Here is a 19,005-nt window from a genome sequence, read left to right as displayed (position 1 = left end):
GGAAAGCGGGTCGTTCACAGGTCAGAGAGAGAGAGAGAGAGAAACACTTGGCTGGCGTACTGTTAGTTTCTTTATTAAGGAAACAGGATATAGAACACACAGAGACTTCTAATGGTTGCTCCTGTCTTAACGAAACAGTTGTCCGGACTGGTTTGTAGCCCCCCTTCATGCCCTGGGTGTCAGGACCCTTCCTCTGTGTTCTTCTGCTGTGGTGTACTCTGAATGACCCTCTCTATGCTGCCTGGCTCTTGGCTCAGTAACATGCAAAAAATCCCACATTCTGGGAGTGCAGGGGGCTGCAAGCTGTCAGCAGAGAAGCTGTCAGGGTGGCTCTGTGGGAGAAGTCTGATTCCTGTTTCCACCTCTTTGCTGTCCCTCAAGCTGTCCCTCAAGCTCCCAGCCTCCAGTACTTTCCAGCTTGTTCCCTCATCTGGGGTGTGACTGATTTCCCACCACCAGGAGCCAGGATCCAAATCCTCTCCCTCCATGCTTTCCCTGCCCCCCCGGGTCTTGGTCAGGGGGCTTCCACCACTCCTCCTCATCCAGCCAGTCCTTGACATTCGATCAATATCAGTACTACAGCAGGAGCAAGCGGTCAGACCCAATTTTCTCTTCCAGAGTTCCAGTCTGGTGTGGAGACACTGGATGTAAAATGATGATGATGATGATGACGATAATAATAACAATTATTAATAATGTATTTATTTATTTATACCCCATCCATTTGGCCAGCCCCCCCCCCCGCCACTCTGGGCGGCTCCCAACAGAATATTAAAAAACTTCCCTAAACAGGGCTGCCTTCAGATGTCTTCTAAAAGTCAGATATTTGTTTATTTCCTTGACATCTGATGGGAGGGCATTCCACAGGGTGGGCGTCACTACTGAGAAGACCCTCTGCCTGGTTCCCTGTAGCATCACTTCTCGCATTGAGGGAACCACCAGAAGGCCCTTGGAGCTGGACCTCAGTGTCTGGGCTGAATGATGGAGGTGGACGCATAGCTGTCAACTTTTCCCTTTTCTTGCGAGGAATCCTATTCAGAATAAGGGAATTTCCCTTAAAAAGGAGGGGGGGAGTTGACAGCTATGGGGTGGAGACGCTCCTTCAGGTATAGTGGGCTGAGGCTGTTTAGGGCTTTAAAGATATGTCTAATCAAATGTGCTTCTAAGAAAGTATTTTATGACAACTGGCACATCGCTTCACATCCATTGTTAAAGAGTCCCTTTATAATTCTTTACGCTAATAATATGAGCACATGCTGCACAGAGCCATGGCCAAAGGGAGCTCCCTGTAGAGCAGAGCTTTCCAAATGTTTCATGTTGTTAACACACTTTTGAGACATGCATCATTTCGTGAAACATTAATTCAGTTTTACTAGCAAACCAGAGGTTAAACTAACTCCTTTCCAACCCTGCGAGAAGCATGGGAAGTGTTCATGTGACAAACCTACACACTGCAGCCAACACACTAATGTGTCACAACACACAGTTTGGAAAGCTCTGCTGTAGAGCAAATACCTCACATCAGACTGGTCCAATGTGTGGCCCTTTTTGGTTGCCCTCCGCTACATCTGACATCGACCCAGCCCTCATGCTGCTTTCCCAGAGCTGGGTAAGTGGAGTGTAGGGCTTTGGGAAGGAGTTGTGAAGGCTCTGACAAGGTCCTAGAGTCTTCCTGCTTCCTCCCAAAGCCTAGCTAGTGCTTTTCCAACTTTGGAGAGAGGCTGGGAGGGCTCTAGGACCCTGCCAGAGCCTTGTATCCTCTTCCCAAAGCTTGGTGCCTTGCTTGGGAAGGTAGCTTGAGGGCTTGTGTGTGTGTGTGTGTGTGTGTGTGTGTGTAATCCAATTTTGGCCTTGCTCACCCCATGGCCCCCGCTGCATGGCAAGACAGTGTGTGGCCCATGGGTTCCACATTGAAATACACTTGGTATGAAAACCTGGGGAGCTCTGCCTCACACTTTCCTCATTTCTCCCAATCAATTTTCCTTTTGTGTCATGTCTCTTTGAATTGTAAGCCTAAAGGCAGTGGCTGTCATTTTGAGTGAGCTGTAAGCCACTCTGGGTGGTCCCTTCTGGGTGAAGAGTCAGATTTTTAAAAGGTAATTGAATAAGCACAACTTACCTTTTTAGCATCTATGATACAGACATCTCACAAGATTTATTTGTATTAGTTATAGGCTTCCCTATAGCAAAAGGTTCTCTGGATGTCTCACAGTATAAAAATCTAACAAACAAAACAAGGCAATAAGACAATAAAATAAAATGTAACATTAAAAACACTGTACAAAATAATAATAAAAACCAGATAAAACAAATTGGAGATGAAGAAACAAAGATCAACAGAGCTGAAACAGTGCTAAAAGCTACAACATGATTTGAAAGTTTTAGGAAATTAAGAAGATCTTTTCCAGGCACAAAAAAGACATATAAAAGTAGTTGCCAGGTGAACCTCACCCATTGAACTTCATTCAGTAGCAGCACTGAAGAAATGGCCTCAGATGCAGATCTCAGGGTCCAGTTAGGTACATGTGGGAAGATGTGATCCTTCAAGTATTGAGAATAAGCTTAAAGGTCAAGACAAACACTTTTAATCAGGCTCAGAAGCATACTGGAATCCCTTAAACCACTACGTGAGCAGATCAAAACATTATATCACTTAACCTCTGGGATTGGCTCACTCCAGTAACATGGTCAGTGTCCAGGACAAGACAAATAGATACAGTTGTACCTTGGATCCCGAATGCCTTGTGAGTTGAACATATTGACTTCCGAATGCCACAAACCCAGAAGTGAGTGTTCCGGTTGCGAACTTTCTTTGGAATCCGAACGTCTGGCGCAACTTCCATGGCTTCTGATTGGCTGCAGGAGCTTCCTGCAGCCAATCGGAAGCCATGCCTTGGTTTCCGAATGTTTTGGAAGTTGAACGGACTTCCAGAACGGATTCCGTTTGACTTCCGAGGTACCACTGTATAATGCTTCCATAAAAACCAAGTGTGATTACTCTAGAGGAGCTCTCAGCCACACATTTGCCCCTTCCTTCCTCAACCATGAATCTCTTTCGAAACAATATTCTTTGTGCTCTTTCCCAGACTCTCTCCTTCCTGAGAAGATCGCCAAAGAGATATCTGCTAGCAAATAGTTTCCGTATAAACGCTGGCAGCCGGAGCTGCTTATTTCACTGAAAACTGTGTGGACAAATGTTCAAAGAAAATGTGTGCAGATGGGAAAGGGAAGTGATTTCTAATTCTGCAAATGTTTATCGACTAATTTCCCTGCTGTTTGTCGCAGGCAAGTCTCAAGCTGTTGACAAGCACCGTGACAATTTTGTCTTTTATCGTTCCCTTTGATTTTTTTTAAAAAAGGGTTTCTATTAGGTTAAACTTTTGAAAAGTCCCCTGACAAAAGAAACTTGATGCATGGTTTCATCTAATGATTATGTAATTCAGAAGACTGTTTGTTATTTGCAACAGAACAGAAAGTGCAAGTTTGTGTGTGTTGTTTGTGCACAATGTTCATAGCTACATGAGCACAACCCCCTCTCTTCATCACTGCCAGCTTCTCTGCAGAGTGGCTTTTAATTAGAATTCATTTACTAAGTGGTGGCCCATAAAGGGTTTGTTTCTAACCTAAGAAACAATTAAACCAGACCTTTAGCTCTCCGAAATATGTTACTCCATTTCCCCCTGTCAAGATACTTAAGCCAGATGGTCCGCATTTATTTCACCGGCTTCACCTTTTCCCTGCACAGATGTCCTACTTGCGCAAGTAAGTTGTCACTTTGGAGTTTGCTTTTTTGTTTCAGCTGCACTTTCTGCAGAATTTATATAAAGCCAAGTTATTTCATAATAAAAGGCTAGCCTTTGTCTTCCTGCAGCAGACTAACATGACTACTCATTTGTATAGCATTGTGAATTATAGTAATAATACTAGTAGTATTTTTTACCCCATTTCTATACCACTTGCGCTCTCTCTCTTATCTATCTATCTATCTCTATCTATCTATCTATCTATCTATCTATCTATCTATCTATCTATCTGTCATCTCTCTACCTCTAAGCAGTGTACAGTGAACTAAAGAAACAACAACCTAGAGAACAACCAGTATTACAAAAATACAGTTAACATAATACAAAGTTACATTAATACGCTCACAGTTCTTTCTTCAGCCCCTGCCCCCATCTCCTCCAGTCGCTTTCCCCTTACAGTTTCGATCTTCAAGGTCTGGTGAAGAAGGAATAATAGAATCATAAAATTGTAGAGTTGGAAGGGACCCCAAGGGCCATCTAGTCCACCCACCCACCCACACCCGCAGTGCAGGAATCTCTGCTAAAGCATCCATGACAGATGGCCACCCAAGCTCTGCTTAAAAACCTCCAAGGACGGAGAGTCCACCAGGAAGGAAATGCAGAAAGAGGGGGAAGAAAGGCAAACTTTGAAATGTTAAAACGATTGTAAAATTAATGAAATGTATAAATTTGAAAAGTAATAAATAAAAACTGAAAAAATAGAATAAAAAAACAACCACATTCCTGTTGGATAGAATCATAGAACTGTAAAGTTGGAAGGGACCTTGAGGATCATCCCGTCCAATCCCCTGCAAGGCAGGAATATGCAGCTGTCACATATGAGGATCAAACCTGCTACCTTGGTATTATCATAAGCAGGACAGGCACCCAGTATCTGCACTTTCCAGAAACAACTGTAGACATTATTTCACAGTTGGATGAATAGTCCTCTGTCATGGGTCCCCCCCCCTCTGTTCTCAATATATATCTGCTGTTGCTTTTAACTGCACATTTGTGGAATTAAATAAATACATAAATAAATGTATTATTGGATGGACAATCTTTTCCAGATGATAATTGTAATTTCCAGGAGTTAGTTGATCTAGCATTCTCATTTCTTCCTGCCTCTGTTTACCTCCCCTCTCTATCTCTTGTTCTGCTCTTTGATGGCTGAAAACAGCCTTTTAATGTCCTATTCCAGCCTTTCTCAACCTTGGGTCCCCAGATGTTGCTGGACGACAACTCCCATCATCCCTGACCACTGGTCCTGTGAGCTAGGGATGATGGGAGTTGCGGTCCAGCAACATCTGGGGACCCAAGGTTGAGAAAGGCTGCGACCTAATCTGTGGAAGGAAGTAATAGTGCTGGGTACTATTCACTCCTTTGAAGTGAGAAGTTGGGAGAGGTGGCTAGCTAATGGATAATCTGTACCAGTGCCAGATTTACATATAAGCTAAACAAGCTATAGCTTTGGGCCCCACTCTCTTGGGCCCCCCCAAAAGGAAAAAAAACCTGGATGTACATTTCCAAAATATAAGCTAAAAAACAAATAAAATAAAGCCTACATATAGCAACAGTGTTTTGTGTCGTGTAGGCTCCTATGATGTAAGTAATGGGCCCTGCCTGCTAGCCTGCTCCCTAAAATATCACTGGTTTGCTCATTTCTATATATAGGGTGCCTACATAAAATATGTATTTTATGATAAAATACATATTTTGTTATGTGCAAAGGGCTTTAGATACCTATTAGGTCCATAAATTACCATATAGCATATATTCAACACAAAAAGCAGTGACAATTTGTTGTTGACAAAGGACAGCTGGACATATAAAGCAGTGTTTTTCAACCTTTTTTGGGCAAAGGCACACTTGTTTCATGAAAAAAATCACGAGGCACACCACCATTAGAAAATGTTAAATTTTTTTAACTCTGTGCCTATATTGACTATATATAAAGTAATTTTTCAATTTTTCCCACGGGACACCAGGCAACATCTCGCGGCACACTAGTGTGCCTCGGAACAGTGGTTGAAAAACACTGATATAAAGGGCTCCATTACCTTCAGTGGCTTAGGGCCTCACCAAACCTAAATCTAGCCCTGATCTGTATGTAGCTAGTAGCACGTAGGCAGTCAGGCAAACCACACAGGTTAGCTATCTACAAATCGGATGGTTTGGGGGCATAGTTCAGAGAAGCTCGTGCATGGACTGATCGATCGCAGGGCCATGCAACCTGAGGGTACCTGGGGGGTCACTTTGCCACATCTTGAGAGCTGCCCAATGGCAGATCGAAGTGCTTTCTTGGTAATGTATATAATGCTTGCTGTTTAGAATAAAATCGCCACTGATCCTTTGCGACCAGTTCCAGTCAGGCTGGCAGACAGCAGTCCTGAACACTCTTCAGAAACTGGGTTTTGCCCCTCAAGCCCTTCTACGTCTGGGCATGGGCCAAGCAAAAGCTATGGTTAGGCAAAGAGACAACAGGACTGCTTAAGGTGCCCCAACTACAAAATTGTAGAAATTGAGAGAGATATATAGCTGCACTGGCAGCATATCTTTCTTTTTTCTTGTATCCAAAAATGCAAGAAGGGCTTTTACACTTGCCAGAAGCACAGCTCTGCCGTCACCAGTCTTGGAAGGATCCTTTAAAAAAGTCCCATATGACCAGAGAATTTGCGCCTGTCCATTGGGGGATATAGGAAGCTCCAAACACATATTTTTTAGATGTTCCTTTTACGATCAGGCACGTAGAGAAACCATTTACCTGGCAAAGATCACAAGATGACCCGGTTGGTCACCGGATTCTGAGCACAGATCTGTAGGCACAGACCATCCCCTGTTTCAATCTAGTTTAAGAAAATTCCCGGATCCACAGGCGACTCTGCATCATTTCTCTATGGTAGTCTATCTTAAAGTTTTTATGCGTTTAGATGCCTACCACATTTTTAAACTTAGAATCCATTACTGTATAATGTTTTAAATGTTTGTTTTGCTTTCAGGATTGTAGTTCCATTTGTGTTTCACATGCTGGTCTCTGACAGTAATAAATTTCATATCATATCTTTATACAATATGTATATGGTACTTTCTGGAGTCACATAAGTAAATCCATGAGTGATGTCCCTGCTCCAAGCAGCTAGCAATTGAAAGGGAGGAAGTTGTGGCAGGAAGCAGCAGAGGAGGAAAATGCAATAAAGGCTCATAGCACCTTCATATGTATTTTGCATATGATAGAAATCAGACTTGGGAGTTTTAAGTAAGGACTGTTTTAAACAAAATGTTGAGCCTTGCAAAGGAAGTAGAGTGCATTGCTGAAACCATCAATAATAAAAAGAGAGGACAAAAGAGGGCTAGGGTTCGCATCCAATATGCAGATGCACACTTAGAAATAATCAGAAATACACATACTTAACATTTTAAAGAAAAGAAATCTCTAAGGTTCATAATAAAATATTACCATTTTTTTTTAAAAAATAAGAAAATAGGAAATGCATTATTTTTCATAGCGTTCTCAGTTCAGGAAAAGCTGGGACATGTGATCCTGCCGCAAGTGTAGATCAGCTTGAAAATGCCAGAACCATGGCTCTTGTTTATGTATCATTCTCCACTTTGTTTATTATTTTTGCAATTCAGAAAATGGTATATGGTATGATTGGTGGAGTTGTTGTTTTCTAAACATTTCTTGATGTCGCATATCAAATACATTAGGCTTTATTAATGTTAGAGCAAGAAACTTCTTCTCCATGACTATGAAGTGCATATTGATCTGCCAAACAAATAAAGTTTAAGTTCAATTTGTCAACGTTCCTAGCAGATTTAAATTGAAATCACAGTATCAGTCATATAGCTTGATTTGCTGCATTGCAGAATCCTTTTAAAAGAAAAAAATACCTATGAAGCTCAAGAGCTTTAGGATTTCTAAGGACAGCTACAGAGTTTGACAGACAGCTATCCTCCCACACTATCTAGATGTATGGTAGTTGGAATTGAGGAATTGGCCCTCTTTGTGCAGCTGAGCACAGTGCTGAATATAGCGTACATTTGGTATAAATAAAATGTGGAGGGGGGTTATTCTACTGCTATCGTGCTCAGAAGGTCTGCTCATAAATAAATATGCCATTATGAGATGCATAATTTATGTTTATTTTTTATTATTTAGATGTGTCTTCTGACCTTCAGTTACATTATCAGAGCGGACTAAAATAATTTGTTGCAAATGCCACAAGACATCACCTTGCCAACAAAGGTCCGTATTGTTAAAGCTATGGTTTTCCCAGTAGTAATATATGGAAGTGAGAGCTGGACCATAAAGAAGGCTGATCGCCGAAGAATTGATGCTTTTGAATTATGGTGCTGGAGGAGACTCTTGAGAGTCCCATGGACTGCAAAAATATCAGACTTACCCATCCTTTAAGAAATCAGCCCTGAGTGCTCACTGGAAGGACAAATCCTGAAGTTGAGGCTCCAGTACTTTGGCCACCTCATGAGAAGAGAAGACTCCCTGGAAAAGACTCCTTCAGTTATTCAGAGGCAAGGCTATGTAGGGCTTTAAATGTCAACACCAACACTTTGAATTGTGCTCAGAAACATACTGAGAGACAACGTTGATGTGTTAGGACCAATGTTACGTGGTCCCAGCAGCTTCTCCCAGTCACCAGTCTGGCAGCCACATTAATTGGATGAATTGCAGTTTCCGAGTCACCTTCAAAGGTGGCCCCATATAGAATGTGTTGCAAGTGGGAGTTAACTAGAGCACAGAGCCGTCTTAAGGGGATCTGCCGCCCTGGCGCGGCTATCCCTCCGGCACCCCCGCCATGCCGCCTCCCTCCCGCGCTTGCCGCCCCTTGGGAGGGGGGTGGGCGAGCGGGGGATGAGGGGCGTGGCGCTGGAGCGGCGCGGGGCTCTGCGCGCCCTTCCAGCGCTTCCGGGATGGGAGGCGAGGGCGGCCGGCTCGCGCTCCCGCGCGCAGCCGGACGGCGCGGTGCGGCTGGGCAGCTCGCGCTGCATCGGGCGGGCGGCCGGCTGCGCGCGGAGCGCGAGCTGTCCGGCTGCGCGCGGGAGCGCGAGCCGGCTGCCCTCGCCTCCCGTCCCGGAAGCGCTGGAAGGGCGCGCAGAGCTCCTGTGCTCTGCTGGGCAGCCAGAGGGCGTGGCGTGGCCGGCCAGCTCCCTTGCCGGGAGTCAGAGGGCGCTGCCGGCAGGCGCTGCCAGCGGGGCTGGAGGGCGGAGGCGCCCTCCAGGCCATTGCGCCCTGGTGCGCCGCACCACCAGCCCCAATGGATGAGACGGCTCTGCTAGAGCATGTACCACTTTGGTGAGTAACTGCACGGGAAAGTAGGGCTGTAAGCCACTCTGGATGGTCCCTTCTGGGTGAAGAGTCAGATTTTTATAAGGTAATTAAATAAGCACAACTTACCTTTTTAGCATCTATGATACAGACATCTCACAAGATTTATTTGTACAGTGGTGCCCCGCTAGTGGTTTTTTCGTCTAGCGAAGCGGCAATGACAGCCGCGCTCCGCTAAATGAAAAAAAAAACCACGAAAATTTTTCGTCTTGCGAAGCAGCCCCATTGACATTTTCGTCTTGCGAGGCATTCGTCTAGCGGGGCACCACTGTATTAGTTATAGGCTCCCCTATAGCAAGAGGTGCCTCACAGTATAAAAATCTAACAAACAAAATAAGGCAATAAGACAATAAAATAAAATGCAACATTTAAAACACTGTACAAAATAATAATAAAAACCAGATCAAACAAATTGGAGATGAAGAAATAAAAATCAACAGAGCTGAAACAGTGCTAAAAGCTACAACATGATTTGAAAGGTTTAGGAAATTGAGAAGATCTTTTCCAGGCACAAAAAAGACATGTAAAAGTAGCTGCCAGGTGAACCTCACCCATTGAACTTCATTCAGTAGCAGCACTGAAGAAATGGCCTCAGATGCAGATCTCAGGGTCCAGTTAGGTACATGTGGGAAGATGTGATTCTTCAAGTATTGAGAATAACCTTAAAGGTCAAGACAAACACTTTTAATCAGGCTCAGAAGCATACTGGAATCCCTTAAACCACTACGTGAGCAGATCAAAACATTATATCACTTAACCTCTGGGATTGGCTCACTCCAGTAACATGGTCAGTGTCCAGGACAAGACAAATAGATACAGTTGTACCTTGGATCCCGAATGCCTTGTGAGTTGAACATATTGACTTCCGAATGCCACAAACCCAGAAGTGAGTGTTCCGGTTGCGAACTTTCTTTGGAATCCGAACGTCCGGCGCAACTTCCATGGCTTCTGATTGGCTGCAGGAGCTTCCTGCAGCCAATCGGAAGCCATGCCTTGGTTTCCGAATGTTTTGGAAGTTGAACGGACTTCCAGAACGGATTCCGTTTGACTTCCGAGGTACCACTGTATAATGCTTCCATAAAAACCAAGTGTGATTACTCTAGAGGAGCTCTCAGCCACACATTTGCCCCTTCCTTCCTCAACCATGAATCTCTTTCGAAACAATATTCTTTGTGCTCTTTCCCAGACTCTCTCCTTCCTGAGAAGATCGCCAAAGAGATATCTGCTAGCAAATAGTTTCCGTATAAACGCTGGCAGCCGGAGCTGCTTATTTCACTGAAAACTGTGTGGACAAATGTTCAAAGAAAATGTGTGCAGATGGGAAAGGGAAGTGATTTCTAATTCTGCAAATGTTTATCGACTAATTTCCCTGCTGTTTGTCGCAGGCAAGTCTCAAGCTGTTGACAAGCACCGTGACAATTTTGTCTTTTATCGTTCCCTTTGATTTTTTTTTAAAAAGGGTTTCTATTAGGTTAAACTTTTGAAAAGTCCCCTGACAAAAGAAACTTGATGCATGGTTTCATCTAATGATTATGTAATTCAGAAGACTGTTTGTTATTTGCAACAGAACAGAAAGTGCAAGTTTGTGTGTGTTGTTTGTGCACAATGTTCATAGCTACATGAGCACAACCCCCTCTCTTCATCACTGCCAGCTTCTCTGCAGAGTGGCTTTTAATTAGAATTCATTTACTAAGTGGTGGCCCATAAAGGGTTTGTTTCTAACCTAAGAAACAATTAAACCAGACCTTTAGCTCCCCGAAATATGTTACTCCATTTCCCCCTGTCAAGATACTTAAGCCAGATGGTCCGCATTTATTTCACCGGCTTCACCTTTTCCCTGCACAGATGTCCTACTTGTGCAAGTAAGTTGTCACTTTGGAGTTTGCTTTTTTGTTTCAGCTGCACTTTCTGCAGAATTTATATAAAGCCAAGTTATTTCATAATAAAGGGCTAGCCTTTGTCTTCCTGCAGCAGACTAACATGACTACTCATTTGTATAGCATTGTGAATTATAGTAATAATACTAGTAGTATTTTTACCCCATTTCTATACCACTTGCGCTCTCTCTCTCTCTCTCTCTCATCTATCTATCATCTCTATCTATATCTATCTATCTATCTATCTATCTATCTATCTATCTATCTATCTATCTATCTATCATCTATCATCTCTCTACCTCTAAGCAGTGTACAGTGAACTAAAGAAACAACAACCTAGAGAACAACCAGTATTACAAAAATACAGTTAACATAATACAAAGTTACATTAATACGCTCACAGTTCTTTCTTCAGCCCCTGCCCCCATCTCCTCCAGTCGCTTTCCCCTTACAGTTTCGATCTTCAAGGTCTGGTGAAGAAGGAATAATGGAATCATAAAATTGTAGAGTTGGAAGGGACCCCAAGGGCCATCTAGTCCACCCACCCACACCCACCCGCAATGCAGGAATCTCTGCTAAAGCATCCATGACAGATGGCCATCCACGCTCTGCTTAAAAACCTCCAAGGACGGAGAGTCCACCAGGAAGGAAATGCAGAAAGAGGGGGAAGAAAGCCAAACTTTGAAATGTTAAAACGATTAATGAAATGTATAAATTAATGAAATGTATAAATTTGAAAAGTATAAATAAAAACTGAAAAAATAGAATAAAAATAATAAAAACACACGTTCCTGTTGGATAGAATCATAGAACTGTAATGTTGGAAGGGACCTTGAGGATCATCCTGTCCAATCCCCTGCAAGGCAGGAATATGCAGCTGTCGCATATGAGGATCAAACCTGCTATCCTTTGCAACCAGTTTCAGTCAGGCTGGCAGACAGCAGTCCTGAACACTCTTCAGAAACTGGGTTTTGCCCCTCAAGCCCTTCTACGTCTGGGCATGGGCCAAGCAAAAGCTATGGTTAGGCGAAGAGACAACAGGACTGCTTAAGGTGCCCCGACTACAAAATTGTAGAAATTGAGATATATATATAGCTGCACTGGCAGCATATCTTTCTTTTTTCTTGTATCCAAAAATGCAAGAAGGGCTTTTACACTTGCCAGAAGCACAGCTCTGCCCTTGCTGGTCTTGGAAGGATCCTTTAAAAAAGTCCCATATGACCAGAGAATTTGCGCCTGTCCATTGGGGGATATAGGAAGCTCCAAACACATATTTTTTAGATGTTCCTTTTACGATCAGGCACATAGAGAAACCATTTACCTGGCAAAGATCACAAGATGACCCGGTTGGTCACCGGATTCTGAGCACAGATCTGTAGGCACAGACCATCCCCTGTTTCAATCTAGTTTAAGAAAATTCCCGGATCCACGGGCGACTCTGCATCATTTCTCTATGGTAGTCTATCTTAAAGTTTTTATGCGTTTAGATGCCTACCACATTTTTAAACTTAGAATCCATTACTGTATAATGTTTTAAATGTTTGTTTTGCTTTCGGGATTGTAGTTCCATTTGTGTTTCACATGCTGGTCTCTGACAGTAATAAATTTCATATCATATCTTTATACAATATGTATATGGTACTTTCTGGAGTCACATAAGTAAATCCATGAGTGATGTCCCTGCTCCAAGCAGCTAGCAATTGAAAGGGAGGAAGTTGTGGCAGGAAGCAGCAGAGGAGGAAAATGCAATAAAGGCTCATAGCACCTTCATATGTATTTTGCATATGATAGAAATCAGACTTGGGAGTTTTAAGTAAGGACTGTTTTAAACAAAATGTTGAGCCTTGCAAAGGAAGTAGAGTGCATTGCTGAAACCATCAATAATAAAAAGAGAGGACAAAAGAGGGCTAGGGTTCGCATCCAATATGCAGATGCACACTTAGAAATAATCAGAAATACACATACTTAACATTTTAAAGAAAAGAAATCTCTAAGGTTCATAATAAAATATTACCATTTTTTTTAAAAAAATAAGAAAATAGGAAATGCATTATTTTTCATAGCGTTCTCAGTTCAGGAAAAGCTGGGACATGTGATCCTGCCGCAAGTGTAGATCAGCTTGAAAATGCCAGAACCATGGCTCTTGTTTATGTATCATTCTCCACTTTGTTTATTATTTTTGCAATTCAGAAAATGGTATATGGTATGATTGGTGGAGTTGTTGTTTTCTAAACATTTCTTGATGTCGCATATCAAATACATTAGGCTTTATTAATGTTAGAGCAAGAAACTTCTTCTCCATGACTATGAAGTGCATATTGATCTGCCAAACAAATAAAGTTTAAGTTCAATTTGTCAACGTTCCTAGCAGATTTAAATTGAAATCACAGTATCAGTCATATAGCTTGATTTGCTGCATTGCAGAATCCTTTTAAAAGAAAAAAATACCTATGAAGCTCAAGAGCTTTAGGATTTCTAAGGACAGCTACAGAGTTTGACAGACAGCTATCCTCCCACACTATCTAGATGTATGGTAGTTGGAATTGAGGAATTGGCCCTCTTTGTGCAGCTGAGCACAGTGCTGAATATAGCGTACATTTGGTATAAATAAAATGTGGAGGGGGGTTATTCTACTGCTATCGTGCTCAGAAGGTCTGCTCATAAATAAATATGCCATTATGAGATGCATAATTTATGTTTATTTTTTATTATTTAGATGTGTCTTCTGACCTTCAGTTACATTATCAGAGCGGACTAAAATAATTTGTTGCAAATGCCACAAGACATCACCTTGCCAACAAAGGTCCGTATTGTTAAAGCTATGGTTTTCCCAGTAGTAATATATGGAAGTGAGAGCTGGACCATAAAGAAGGCTGATCGCCGAAGAATTGATGCTTTTGAATTATGGTGCTGGAGGAGACTCTTGAGAGTCCCATGGACTGCAAAAATATCAGACTTACCCATCCTTTAAGAAATCAGCCCTGAGTGCTCACTGGAAGGACAAATCCTGAAGTTGAGGCTCCAGTACTTTGGCCACCTCATGAGAAGAGAAGACTCCCTGGAAAAGACTCCTTCAGTTATTCAGAGGCAAGGCTATGTAGGGCTTTAAATGTCAACACCAACACTTTGAATTGTGCTCAGAAACATACTGAGAGACAACGTTGATGTGTTAGGACCAATGTTACGTGGTCCCAGCAGCTTCTCCCAGTCACCAGTCTGGCAGCCACATTAATTGGATGAATTGCAGTTTCCGAGTCACCTTCAAAGGTGGCCCCATATAGAATGTGTTGCAAGTGGGAGTTAACTAGAGCACAGAGCCGTCTTAAGGGGATCTGCCGCCCTGGCGCGGCTATCCCTCCGGCACCCCCGCCATGCCGCCTCCCTCCCGCGCTTGCCGCCCCTTGGGAGGGGGGTGGGCGAGCGGGGGATGAGGGGCGTGGCGCTGGAGCGGCGCGGGGCTCTGCGCGCCCTTCCAGCGCTTCCGGGATGGGAGGCGAGGGCGGCCGGCTCGCGCTCCCGCGCGCAGCCGGACGGCGCGGTGCGGCTGGGCAGCTCGCGCTGCATCGGGCGGGCGGCCGGCTGCGCGCGGAGCGCGAGCTGTCCGGCTGCGCGCGGGAGCGCGAGCCGGCTGCCCTCGCCTCCCGTCCCGGAAGCGCTGGAAGGGCGCGCAGAGCTCCTGTGCTCTGCTGGGCAGCCAGAGGGCGTGGCGTGGCCGGCCAGCTCCCTTGCCGGGAGTCAGAGGGCGCTGCCGGCAGGCGCTGCCAGCGGGGCTGGAGGGCGGAGGCGCCCTCCAGGCCATTGCGCCCTGGTGCGCCGCACCACCAGCCCCAATGGATGAGACGGCTCTGCTAGAGCATGTACCACTTTGGTGAGTAACTGCACGGGAAAGTAGGGTATCAGCTGGTGTATCAGATGAAGCTGGTAGACAGCCGTATTGGACAAAGAATTGGCCTACACCACCATGGACAACTGAGAGTCCAAAATAACTCCAAGGCTGCACACCTGGTCCTTTAAGGGCATAGTAACCCCATTCATCTCAAGGCAGCCCTGTTTAGGGAAGTTTTTAATGTTTGATGTTTTATCGTACTTTTAATATTTTGTTGGAAGCTGCCCAGAGTGGCTGGGGAAACCCAGCCAGATGGGTGGGGTATAAATAAATTATTATTATTATTATTATTATTATTATTATTATTATTATTATTATTAACCAGGGAGTCCTCACACCTACTTGCCCCTTGTCCCTCAGAAACAGTACTTCTGTCTTGTCTGGATTCCACCACAATCTGGTGTGTGTGTGTGTGTGTGTGTGTGTGTGTAAAATTCTTATTAAATTTTCTGTTTTACAATTTAGAATATTCATTTATACAACCTTAAAATATCAGTGACTTCCATTCTTCTCTTTCCATGGTTCATTTTACATAGCAAAAATCTCTGCATATTTTATATAAACTAAACTATTCGGTATTCCATTTTTACTTCCATCAAAACTTATTTACACTGCCAAATTTTTCAAGTGTACACTATCCCCCCATATATTCAGTAAACATTTTCCAATCTTCTTTAAACGAATGTTCTTCTTTTTCTCTTATTCTATATGTTAGATCTGCAAGCTGCGCATATTCCATCAGTTTAAGTTGCCATTCTTCTTTGGTTGGGACCTTGCTCGTTTTCCATTTTGGGGCTAATCAGTCTGTTAACCAACCTCCAATCTCCAGCTACTTCCAGACACTCACACAGGCCATTCAGAGATGCAACATTTTGCATAAGTGAACCTTACATTGCAGAAACGGGTTAAGTCTCCAGCCTTCTGACAGCAGACAAGAATGTAAATGAAGCCTGGTGGCCCGTGGTTCATATAGTCCAGCATCCTTTTCCCCCAATGGCCAACCAGATGCCCATGAGAAGCTTGCCAGAGTGCTCTCCCCTCCTGCCGTTTTCCAGCAACGGGTCTTCAGAAACATGCTGTCTTCCACAGCAGAGGTAGAACAAAGCCTTATCCTCCAACAATGTGTCTAATCCTCTTTCAAAGCAGTCCAGTGTGTTAGCATGAGAGAGGCGCAAAGGCCACGCCATCTTCACATATGGAAATGCCCAAAGTGACTTTAACACTTCATAGAGGCACCCGGTTCTTCTTAAGGTACACAGTCCAGACTGAGGCAGCTTCTGCAGTTTCCTATTGCTTTCTCTCCCTCTCTTCTTTCAAAGACTGCTTGCAAAGATACAGCTGCCAAGATTTTCACACTAACTCTCTCCCCCCCCTTTTTTTCTTTTTGGTATAACGTATTACGTTACTCCCTGTGCCAGCTGAACGCTCAGCAAATAGATTCATGGTTAGTAGAGTTCTGATAGCTCTCCAGTTTATTGCTTTGCCACCTTTCTATTGAAGAAATGTTTCCTTACATATTATCACATTTTATCTCTCTCTCTCTCTCTCTCTCTCTAACATGGCAATTACCTGCTGCATTCAGGCTTCACTGCTGGAAGCTTTTAGTGCCGTGTGTGCCCTATCTGGAGCCATTCATTCCATGATCTCATAAGCAACGGGGAGAGTTTAAGTTAAACTGCCCGCTTTACTGGCGAACAGCTCAAATCAAAGATGCACTGTTATTTACTCGCTCCTGCAGAGTCCTGTTTAGTTTCCATTCCAGAAACTCCGAGTATAATGTTCCTTTCCCCTTCCCATTTCTCAGGTAGCATTCAATACAGAATGGAGGTGTGTGGGGGGGGGGAGAGAGAAGGCTGTGTTGTTTATTTTGTTGCCACACGTTTTCAGGAAGCTTTCCTGTAGCACAGGGGTCAGCAAATTTTTTCAGCAGGTGGCCAGTCCACTGTCCCTCAGACCTTGTGGGGGGCTGGACTATATTTTGAAAAAAAAAAATAATGAACGAATTCTTATGCCCCACAAAAAACCCTGAGATGCATTTTAAATAAAAGGACGCATTCTACTCATGTAAAAACACGCTGATTCCCAGACTGTCCGCGGGCCAGATTTAGAAGGCGATTGGGCCGCATCCAGCCCCCGGGCCTTAGTTTGGGGACCCCTGCTGTAGCGTAAGGAACTATTTAATTCCACCTACTGAAAGACAGTGGGGTGGGGGAATGTAATGCATAATGGATATCTTTTCTTCATAAATGTTAAAACTATGAGCAATTTGGCAGGCTTCCTGAAATACTAGAAAGAGTTGAAAAGTGGGGAAGAAGGATTACTCTGGCTGCTGGGGTTTCTTGTCTTGTCAGCTCACATTTTTGGCCCCTCAAATGTCTCTGTACATTACAGAAAAGATGTTGTATGTCCAGAGAAGAGCTTTGTGCAAACAGTCCCTAGAAGTTATCCACGCTATTTGTGTGCAGGGAAACTGAAGGGACCATTTCATGAAATTTCTCTATGGAGTGGAGAAATCCTCCTTGGTTTCTTGGGGGCAAGTTTTGCTTAGCAGAAACTCTGCCTGTGCCACATTTTCCCTAATACTTATATAGGTACCGGTAAGAGTAACTCTGTTGGCCACCTGGCCACCATCTTGTATCCTCCACAATGTTCCAGACCTAGTACTATTCTGGGGCATTTTGTGTGTGCATGTGTGGGATAATGGTGAAGAATGCTTGGAGAAATGTTTTCTTGGTGACTTGGTGTATTGAGAGATGGAGGGAGGAGAGAGAGAGAGAATGAACAAAAATATCAGACTCCCCCCCCCCCGAAAAATTTCTTTGAGACAGTATGGCTCAGTTCTTGTGTACAGCAGCTTTCTGGGATTTCAGAGTGCAGCCTTTCCCATTGCAATGATCTCAGGCAGGCAAGCAAGCTCCGTTAAGAATTAATGAGTCTCTAGCAGTTTTATGGTACATTTATTTACAATTAACACCCAGAGAGCGGCTCTGAGCCTACCGCTCTTAGCGATGAGCTGGTCACTCTGTGTCTCCGCCCCCTTCGCAGTCCTTCTGCTTTTGTACTTCCATTGCATTTTAACCCTTTCAGCTCTTCTAGTTCGGGGAGAAGATGGGTGGACTCCCCCCCCCTCAAACGAAGAGCCTTCTAAACACTGCCTCCCTCCTGGTTGCATAGCAACCCCCTCAATGCTGTCTATTTCCCCCCCTCTGCCAGCGAGCTTTACGAGACTGCTGCTCTATCTGAGTCTGAGAACTCTTGATGAAGGGGGGCTGAACTAACCTACTCTCACTCTGTCTGTGACTGCATTCCCTCATCTCCAGAGTCAGACTCTTCCCAGGTGTTCAATTCAGCCACGTCTTTGACACCCATCTCAATCTGGAGATAATGGTGACTGAACCTGGGACCTCCTACATACAAAACAGAAGCCCAACCACTAAGCTATGCTCCACTGATAAAGCAGGCTGATCCTAAACTACATACTTCAGTTCAGTGTCAGAACAACTTTGTATGGACAGAGAACACCCTTAAAGGAAGAATGGTTGATAAAAATCTTGGAATACATAGAGATGGCAAAACTGACTGGAAACTCTTTCTAGTCTATCAAAAAGTTATTTCCCATATGTGAAGACCACAGCAGCATTTGAAGTGTAAGAAAAAAGCAGAATATATCAATAAACATGTTAAAGAGGATGAAATTAGATAAGATGGAATCTTAAAACACAACTGTACATAATGTGGGATCTAAACATCAATGTTGGGTGAGCAAGAAATCACTGGTTTAGCTGAATTGGAAAAAAAAACCTGTTTCTCTCTCTCTCCCCTCCCCCCAATTTTTTCCAGGTTTTTCTCCAGGCCTTCCCATCTCTACTGTTGAGTAACAAAAGTTAACTTTCAACCTGGGAAAAGAATAAAATATTATTATACAAAAAAGAGAAAAGAATCAACTTTGCATGTACAAATGTATATGCATGGGTTCATTTCAGATGCTGAAATGTGGACATCTCCACAAGGAGCAAATGCTCACTGATCAGAATGCAGGCAACAGCGTTCAGCCACAATGCTCCTCCTGATTCCCATGCACCATTTATGGGTGGAATGATGTCTGAAAAGGTCATG

This window comes from Lacerta agilis, chromosome 11, assembly GCF_009819535.1.
Source record: "Lacerta agilis isolate rLacAgi1 chromosome 11, rLacAgi1.pri, whole genome shotgun sequence".
Taxonomy (NCBI): Eukaryota; Metazoa; Chordata; class Lepidosauria; order Squamata; family Lacertidae; genus Lacerta; species Lacerta agilis.
This window is presented reverse-complemented; position numbering follows the sequence as displayed.